At 59.5% G+C, this 9,960-nt stretch overlaps 1 pseudogene; it reads right to left on the reverse strand.

Annotated features, from left to right (window-relative positions):
• Positions 1-725: 725 nt before the first annotated feature.
• On the reverse strand, positions 726-844 carry LOC118610523 (annotated as a pseudogene).
• Positions 845-9,960: the final 9,116 nt, after the last annotated feature.

Below are 9,960 nucleotides of genomic sequence, written 5' to 3' on the forward strand. Positions count from 1 at the left end.
CAGGCCCCCTACACACCCTCCGACACCCCGTTTGAAGCGTGGCGAGACAGGTGCCGAACAACCCCGCCAGCGGGCTCCCCGCCCGCCCCCACGGATGGGGGCGGGGTCAGCTGCAGAGCCCGCCTCCCCCGGGCGGGGCCACAGGGTCGGGCGGGGCCACAGGGTCCGCCGTCGTCCTGGAGGCACCGCGGCTCTCGCGCCTGCGCAGTGTGTGGCCCCGCGCAGGGCCCCGCGCAGCAGCTCAGGCGACCCCCGCGGCACGCGGCGCGCGGCTCCCAGCTCGCTGCCCGGTCAGCCAGCGGTGCGGCCCGCAGCCCCGCGGGGTGCCAGGCGAGAGCGAACTCACCCCGATGGTCGGGCGGAGGCGTGACGAGGGCGTAATGCGGATCCACGTGGCTCACGCACGGGGCTTCCCCAGGCGTGTCTGCGTGTCTACTGCCTGGAGCAGCCGGGGCCGTTGAAAGTGAGCCTCGTCCATCTTTTTAAGAGCTTAAAGTCTATAGAAATGACGTCCTTTAGGGCAAGTAGTGGCTGCATTAGCGGCTTCAGGAGCCACTGCATGCCCTTCCTGTCAGGCCACCTAGACTCTGCGCGTGCACAAGAGGCCGCGGCCATCGCCCTGGCTTTTTTTATTTTATTTTTTTTACATGAGGCAACCCTTGGTGGACCTCACGGATTGCAAGGACCTTGTCAATTTACAATCCCGTATTTTTTTTTATTTTTTACGCCTACAGCACCTGGTCTTCCCAGGTGGTCTCCCATCCAAGTACTAACCAGGCCCGGCCCTGCTGAGCTTCCAAGATCAGCCGGGACCGGGCTTGTTCAGGGTGCCACGGCCGCCGACTCTCCCCACTTTAAAGCGCTGGATGGATGCACGAAGGCCCTGCCTTCGCTTTTAATTCTCACTTTTAAAATCATCTCTTCACAGTGACTGCTCTCCAGGGACTACATCTCTTAACGAGACAGCACAGGCTGCAGTTAGGCCTGAGGGAGCCCGTGGCCACGATGCTCAATTGAACGGGGCGAGTGTTCTTACTGCAGCTGCGCTTTTCCTGGGACGGCCCTGCTTACGAAGGTCTGCAGGGCTTGAGCCGTCTGCCCGACCCTTTTTCGCCCATAGCCCTGTTCTGTTTTGAATTCTCATTTTGTGCGTTAGTGCGTGATTTCACATAACACAAGGTTTTAGGACACTATATGTAACGTTACAGCAGGAACCCCTGCGCCTGAGTTTGGGGGACCCCCAAAGGGATTAGACGGCACCCACATGCGCTGTCCTCGCCTGGCTGCACAGGCCGCGGCTCGATCCGGGCGGCTGTCCTTGTGTCACGCGCTGCCTGCCCCTCCAGCGAGGGGACCCGAGGGCGGGCGCGGAGCGAGGGGGGCTGGGAGGAAGCGCGTGGCCATGGTCCCCACTGCTCTTCTGACAGCTGCGCCAGGAGGAATCCAGACGGGCCGGCGGGAACCGGCGACAAGCGGGGAAGTGACTCCAGGGAGCGGGAGGGCCGCGCCTTCAGACGTCAAACTCTGATCGACATAGCAACAAACCACCATCGCCAAAAAAGCTAGGCAGATCACCCAAAGCGGGTGTTATGTGTGTGCGCGTGTGCGCGTGCGTGCGCGCTGTCACTGGAGTTACCGGGCTGCCCGTGTGAGGGGAGGAGCCGCGCCTCCTTCTGTGCTCCTGAGCACAGCACCCACAAAGCCCTCCGTCAAGGTCTGCTAGCTGCTGTCACTAATGATGTTCTGGAGCCGCCATTACCCTGAACGCAGTGCTGGCCGGGCACTAAGCCGAGCCCTCTGTGCAGCGGGGCCCTTACCTGCCAGGGAGGGAGGGACGGCTCCGACCCGCAGTGCACGGATGAGCGGCTCGTCCGCGGGCTACGGCGGATGGCAGCGCCGGGTCGGGAACGCGGTCGGCCCTGCTCTCCAGCCCCAGCTGTGTTATTTGCAGAACTTCGGGTGTACACACTCGCTCCCACCTTACGAGGTCAAGGTCACGGGTGCGGCATCGCCAACTCAACCCAGGAAGCAAGTCAGGGCCTGAGCTTCCAGCAGGAAAGGCCTGGTCCACAGCACGGAGCATCTCCGCACCCAGGTCTCCACGCCCAGGTCTCTGTCCGGTGCTGGGGCGTGGCCCCCCCACTCCTTCCCCGCCGACTTTCTGTGTGAGGCTTCTGCTCCCCTCCCCCTGCTGTCAGCGCTCAGTGGAAACCACCATAATTCCCAGAGTTTGCTTTCAAAAGAATTAAATTTGGATTTACAAGAAGGTGGGAGAAGCCCTTTGATCTCAACAAGGCACGTGCTGTTTCACTCCATGGTTTATGAAACGGTCCTAGACTAATTATTTCTGACAACTTGCAAATGTTTGTAAACTTCTTCAAGGAGGAAGCGGCACAATTACGCCTTCCTCCGACAAACAGAGAAGGAGGTGTTCCTGGTGCCTCCGGCTGGTGTCTTTTCCCCAGGAGAATTTCCGAAGCCTTGATCTTCTGGGCGCTCCGATTTCCAACGTTCTCTGAGATACAGAATTCATCAAATGGTCCTTCCCGGCGTTTGAGTTCGGTTTCACTAAGCAGGCGAACAGCACGTCTGTGGCCAGAATCGTTCCCTGTGGGTTCCAGCTCTTGTCAAGCGGCCATGATGGCCACGGCCAGGCGCTGGCCGCCTTCCTGGCCCTGACCCCCCGCTCTTATGCGCTTTGTGCCGTTCCAGTGTGTCTCTGCCATTAACGGTGCCACTGGGGATAAACGAGCCCAGCAATAACAAAACCTGGGTTCTTAATCGACTCTGCCATTAAAGAAAATCACCCCCAATCATGGCCGTTTGCAATGCGCATGGGCAATCTGAAATTATGAATTCAGAACCACGCAGCTTTCGAGCAAGGCAAGGTGAGGCTCCGGAGCCCGCGCAGCAGACAGGTAGGCCGGGGCTGTCCCTCTGCGGCCCCACTCACATTTAATACCCTTTTGATTATTTGCCATTGTTAATTCTAGTATCTGCACAGCAGGCAGGTAGAAATATCGCAGAGTCAACCGGCCCTTAATCCTGGCTAATCCCTGGTCAACTGACTAGATCCTTCCTTTATTAAAAGAAAGAAAAAAGAAAAAGGCATTCTGAATCTCTCATTGAAAACAAATCCCCAGCGTGAAGAGAAGGCCCTTCCCCTCCCTGAGGCCAGCGGCCGGCTCCTCGCTCCTACGTCTGGCCAGATAGAAGAGACCGCTCCTTCTGCTTCCCACGGGCTCCACGGGGCCCCCACAAAGCTCTCACCGTTTCCCACATGCATCTGTTTTGTGATTTTTAAGTGAAAACTTCCTTTCGCCCCTTTGACTACACGAAGATATTCTTAATATTCCCCGTTAGGAGCTGGTCTCAAAATTGGTCACAAAAAGCAAAAACTTTGCCACGCTGGTTTCTTTCCAAAAAGGGAACAAAGACAAACTTAGGGTTTTAATTTTTCAGATGTGACCAGAAGGGGACGTGACAGGAATTTGTAACGTCAGCTAATCAGGTTGCTTCCACCTGGACAGGTGCGGCAGGTGTCTGGGTGCAGCGAGTTAGAGGGAAAGAAGCCCCACGGAGTGGCCCCCGAGGGGCCAATTCAAAGGGATCGTACAGGATCCAGGAAAAACGGAATGGCCAGACTGCGGCGGGACAGGCAGGGGACAGGAGTCTCCTGGGATTGGGCCACTCCCGCCTCGGCACCTGGGACCCTTCGCGCCAGGGCCCCACTGCGAGGAGCAGGACACAGCACCCACAGCCCCCCACCCTCGTTAGTCCCGCAGCTGGGAAATTCTGCCACTGCCGGCCAGATGCAGCCACGCTGGGGCGTCCCGGGGAGAGCACGTCACCGGAACTGCCGTCTGCTTGCGCCTTCTCCGTACGTCTGTGATCAGTGCGACACTTTTAGAAAAACATCTGTAACCCCCTTGGGGGGGCAAGCTGGCGACGTCCGTCAAAATTACACACTCATGTTGTTTGACCCAGCGGCGCCTCTCCGCAGGCGCGCGCGTGGATGGGTCCCCGTCAGCACGAGCCGGTCCGGCGGCTCTGTGCCTAGCATGGGCCCGGCAGCACTGCGCCCGTCGGCAGGACAAAGACCGAGGGCCGCACACACCGCCAGGTGTGCTGTGCCAGCCGGGAGCACGCGAGGCACCGGGTCACAGGAGAAGTGAGGCCGAAGCTCTCCATCGTCCCCCTACCGGCTTAGCAAGGCCAAGGTCGTGCGTAGTGGGCGGAGGACGTCTGAGAACGCTCAACCCAGCCATGTGCCCACGCATGCTCTTTGCGGCCCTTCTCGGCACCCGGTTCCACCCGAGCACGCTCAGGACGGTGGCCCGCCCCTCCCCACACGCCCTGCCACCCCTGTGCCGGAGGCCACGGCCACCTGCAGCCTCTCGGCCAGAGCTCAGGGCGGTCCTGCTGTCTGCGGGCGGCAGCCGTGGGCTCTTCCAGCGCCAGGAGCCCCTGGTGACGTTCAAGACCAGGCACATTCGCAAAGGACTTAATTTTAATTTATTTTCACAGCCTCAAATGTGCTCTCTAGGTCTGTGGGGACTTTGATTTGGGAAGGAAAACGAGCAAGATGGATTCTCCCTGGACCTCAAAACCAGTCTGGTGTAATGAGCCTGGGCTTTGGAGGCATGTGTCTGCTCCCCCTTTTCGCCCTGCGTGACCGGGCGGCTGCATGCCCTCCCACACCCCGGCTCCCTCCGCCGTGGAGTGGGGACGGGGCTGGGGGGCGTGTGAGCGGCCCAGGGGAGCCTCCTGCACGAGGCCCGTCAGCAGAGGCCAGCACCCGTGATCCTGCCCTGGGGAGTTGCATTTAGTCAAATCGTGTCTTTCTTGTGTATAACGACAGTCCCTTTATACACGCCCCCATTCCCACAGCCTAACCCCAAGCCTAGGCCAGCGGCCAGCCCCTCTCCCCTCCCCCCTCCCGGCCCTTCCCTCTCTCCGGGCCCCGTTGGGCTGCAGCCGCTCCGAAGTGTCAAGAAGAGTTCTAACATCTCACGTCTGGATGCCGCCTTGCAAGGTCACCCAGTGTCCACCCTTGCCTACAGACAGGACCACTTTTAACCGAACCAGACAACGGGCGCTTTCTCTGCACATTTGCTTAGAGAGGACACTCCTTTCTCTTTTTGCGGTTTAGGAAGAGGCTAATTTTAACACATCAGAAGAGATATTTAAAGGACGGAGCAACGTGCAGTCACACGTGCCCATTGTACCTGTGGGCCGTGTGCAGGTAACTGCATAATGAACGGGCCCCTGTTATAGGAGACCGTCTGGGCTGAGTCTTCACAGATCGGAAGGGTCGGCCTCTCCCGTCTTTGATTTTGTAAATTGGACACTTATATTCTACACATGCAGAAAGGGATCTGAGGCGCGACGGGACAAACGAGTCAAAATGGTCTGTAAACGATCGTCCTAGAGAAAGGTCCGGCTATCACGGCTTCCTAACCAAACGCCCCTCATCGACGTCGGTGAGTCCCCGTCACTGCAGAAGCAGGTCTCAACGTTCACGTCATTTCGATCGTATCATTTGAATACTTTACAAACACAGCGGTAAAGGGGGGACAGTGACGTCGGAGCTGCCAGCCCATACAGCACAGACGAGCACTTGCTGACGATCAACACCAGCTTTTCGGGGAGCCCTTTGACCCCTGAGTGCGGGGCCTCGGGGCTCCCAGAGAGAGATGGACATCGAGGCGAGAACAGAGGATCGAGGGCGGGCGAGCTGTCCTCGCGGTCAGGACAGGCGAGGGTGCCACAGGAGACGCGAGGCCGAGGCCGAGGCGCAGGGTCCTGCCAGCCGGCCCTCCGGTCCCCGCCACACGCGGCCCAGAGCCACACGGCACGCAGGGACGGGCCAGGCGGAGCCGAGCTCTGACGAGACGCTCTCCAGGGCGGGCTGTTCTGTAAACTCTAGTGAAGCCGAATGAATGGGCCTCGGGGAGCGTGGGGAGGCCGGCAGCAGCGGGAGGCACGGTAACGAGGCAGGCAGGGCCGCAGAACTGGCTGGCCTTGTTCCAGACGGCCGGGGAGGGGAGGGCTGGAGCAACCACCTTGAACCATCAAATGTGTTTCCTCCAGGGCCACACGGGTTTGGAACACAGCCTCGGGGCATGGAAATGCTGGAAGAGCAGCCTCACTGATCCGCCCTCTGTCCCCTCCTGGGCCCGGCCTGGCCTGCCCTGCCCGAAGCGGAGGCCAGTGTCCCCACAGAGCCCATGAGCTCATTCCCCTCCGTAAGGGAACCGCACCTGCCTTACTGGCTCCCCAACGCCCAAACCCCTGGCCGTGGAGGACACCCTGCTCCGGGTCCACACACCAGGCCTTTTGGCAGCTTCACTCGGCCTCCGACCCCCAGCCCCGCGCCCGTGGAGGCGGGTGCCCCCAGCTGGAGCAGGCAAACCCGGCCGCAGCGGGACGGGGCGCGCACAGCTGATGGCCTCGTTCCGGCAAGAGGGAGCCCAGGTGACCGCCTCCAGCCCCGAGCGGCATTAACGGGCCGTGCGTGCTGGCCGCGTGCTAAGCGCGGTGAGCCGGCCACCGGAAGCCATGTGTCATGTCCCCGTGCAGACGCGGAAGCGAAGGCCCGGGGAGCTCAGGCACCACCCCGGTGTCGCCGCTGAGCCCCAGCGGGACCGGGCAGGCTGGACGGCAGAGCTGCTGAAGCGTGACCTCTCACAGCGCTCAGAGCTCCTCGGCGTGGGGGGGCTGTGTAGGAGTCTCGGTCACTCATTCGCTCAGCACCCCTCCGACGAGTGCCACCGGGAGGATGCCGGGGAGCGGAGACGCGCCACCGTCCTTGGCTGCGGGCATGAGGCGTGCTCCGTGTGGCCGATGATGGAGGGCGATTCCCACGGTGACTGCCTCCGGGGAGGAAGGAAGGAGGGACCCGTGGGCGGAGCCACCAGGAGGCTCCAGGTAAAGGTGAGCGCCTGGGGGAAGCGAGGGGGGAGGGGGCGGGGGGAGGGGCTATTTCAGCAGCAGCAGCGTCCCCCCGCCCCCCAGGACTTGTCAGCAATGCAGCTTGTGACGCAGAAAACCGGGTCCCCCAGGTGATTCTGGGGCACGCTCAAGCTTCTGATCCCGTTTTGGGAAAAATAAGAACTCGGAAGCCCAGGCAGAGGCTGATGCTGGCGGGTCTGGAAGGCGGGCGAGGGCGGCGGTGACCGTGGCGGGGCCTGCTGGTCGTGGCGCGGCCGTCACCGCCTTCCTCGTGGTGTTAGGGCTCTGAGCGCCGTGTGCTGCCCACGGGTGGGCGGACCCGCCGGCTCTGACCCGGCGGCTCCCACTGACGGGTGTGGAGAGAGAGAGGGACTCAGCCGGGCTCCCGGGAAGACCGGGCCCCTGCCCAGGGCCGCAGGGCCCCGCGGAGGCCCGTCCGCAGGGCCTGGGAACGGGGCCTCGCTCGGAAAGAGGTCTGCTCTTCGCAGATGTAATTCCGGTAAAGACCTTGGGATGAGATCGCCCTGGATTTCCCAGGCAGGCCCCACATCCAATGACGAGCGTCCTTCTAGAGACACAGAGGCAGGGGAGCGGCCGTGTGGGACGGAGGCAGAGACGGCCGCGCGGCAAGGCCCTCCGCAGTCACCGGCAGCCGGGCGAGGCGAGGACGGGCCCTCCGCAGCACCTGCAGGGAGAGCGCAGCCCTGCGGACACCTGGGTATCGATTTCTGGGCCCCAGACTGCGAGACGGAAGAGGGAACAAGCAAGTGCCTGGCGTTTTAAGCCGTGCGGCTAGTAGTGCTTTGTCATGGCGGCCAAGGAGGCTGACACGCACCTGCCCAGAGACCTGAGTGCCATCTCCTCCCCGCCAGCCACCGCCGCCCTGGACCGTGCCTCTGCCGATGCCCTTGTGTCCCCACCGGAAGAGCACGGTCTGGCCCCCTCCCGACGCAAAGCGGCTGCTCTGTAAATGTTTACGTGAACGCACAAGAGAGGGCGACATTGCAAAGACTCGAGCCCGCCCCCCCGCCTGCGAGGGGGTTGCACCCGCCGTGCGTGTGAACGGAGTCGCGGCACAGCCTGGAGCGGCGCCGGCGGGCGCCCGGCGGACTGGAAGGGCGTGTCGTTGCTCCGGGGCTAGGCCGCGGGGCAGCGCGAGGCGCATCCGGACACGGCGTCTCAGCCTCGGTGCCGGTTGCATGGGAAGCAGGTGGGTCTTTGCCGGGGTGCGGGCGTGCGTCTCCGTGCATAGTAGGGTGTTTGGCCACAGCCCAGTCTCTCCCCACTATGTGCCAGTAGCACAACCCTCACCCCGTCCCCCAGATCCCATATGACAACCGGAGATGTCTCCAGACACCGTCAGACATCCCCAGGATACCAAATCACTCCAGGTTGAGAACCACTGACCTAAGGAACTCACAAACGGACAAGTGAACTTGGCCTCCCCGAAATTAGAGAACAAGGACCACCCCCCTCCCCATGCCATAGATGCCGGTGGAAACCCACCAGATACAGTCAGAACCAGTTTCGTGAATAAATGCCAGCAAGACACTCGGAGCAGCCTTCCTGTCCCCCACCCCGCCCCACCCCACTCCGCCCCACTCCGCCCCTGCCCCCCCCACTTCACTGTGCACCCGCCCCAGCCCCACACCCACACCCACCCTCACCCCGCCCCCGCCCCGCGGAAACCGGCTGCTTAGAGGTGCTGAATACCCTTCCCGCTCTCGCTTTCGATAACATGCATGCATCCAAAAAGCACAGAGAGCCTCATTTCCTGTGCCATTTTTACACAAATCGTATCGAAATGTTCTTTTTCACCTTCTTCCCGTTCCGATATTTTGCTTTTGAGAATTTTCCTGGAGAATGCATGCAGGGAGATCTAATTCAGTCAGTTCCACCCGCGATTAGCCCGCGGCATGAGCTACGTCATCCGGCCCCCGCGGAAGAGCGTCGGGCCGTGTCCCGCCTGCTCCGTCACTGCGTCCTGCTGCAGACCTCCCTGCTCGCCCGGAGCTTCCCTAGGGCAGCGGCATCATCAGAGCGGAGCTGGGGGATTACAGGGTGCACACGTCGTCGAGGAAACTAGATCGTAACAGATTCCTTTCCAAAGCAGCTGGAAAACTTCACGCCCCCCGCAGCGGGGTATGGACTGCCGCTTGCCTAGCCTTACTTTCTCAGACCCTCCAGGAACTGACTGCGCCGCAGCATTTAAACAATTCCAATCCGTGAGGAAGACGAAAGTCCCTTGACTGTGTTTATGAAGCCAGCATGACCCGGACGCCAGAGCCTGACATAGGACGCCACAGAAAGGGGAGTTAGAGGCGTAAACATATCGGCAAATAGAAGCCAATAACACCCCGACAATGGCTGACTGGTTCACAGAGTCCGAAAACTCTCAGGCTCAGGAAACTTTTTAAAACACCTTTACCATGTTAATAGGACGAAGGAAAAAGAAGCTTGTGGTCGTTTTTCTTATAAACCATAAAGACATTTCATAAAACGTAGTATCCACTGCTGATACTAGAAAAGGAAATGGTGCATACCTCCTTTAAAGGATTTTTAAAAATACGCATTTCAATCCCGAAATTTTTATGATAATTAATTATAAAAATACTAGAAGCACACAATTAGAGTCGCGAAAAGTTCCGAGTGCCCTGTATCACTGTTCTTGCTTAGCCTTGTTTTGGAGGTGCTCGACTAAGCAATTAGGCAGGAATATAAAAGTCACAACCATCAGAAGAGGTAAAACAATCATGATTTGTAGATTATAAGGTTGTACTCCTGAAAAAAAACAAAGTAATAGAAAAATTATTAAAATAATAAAAATACAGTAGTATGATCAGTTATAATATATAACAATTTATACTCTCATATGTAAATTAAAACAAGTTAGAAAATCATTTGCAATAGAACCGAAGTCCTTAAACACCTAGCCATAAATTTAAAAATCAATGTACAGCCACATGTGAAGCAAAAAATAAGTCACTGATGAAGATCACTAAAGGA

Source organism: Rousettus aegyptiacus, unplaced genomic scaffold, assembly GCF_014176215.1.
Source record: "Rousettus aegyptiacus isolate mRouAeg1 unplaced genomic scaffold, mRouAeg1.p scaffold_m13_p_12, whole genome shotgun sequence".
NCBI classification, from domain to species: Eukaryota; Metazoa; Chordata; class Mammalia; order Chiroptera; family Pteropodidae; genus Rousettus; species Rousettus aegyptiacus.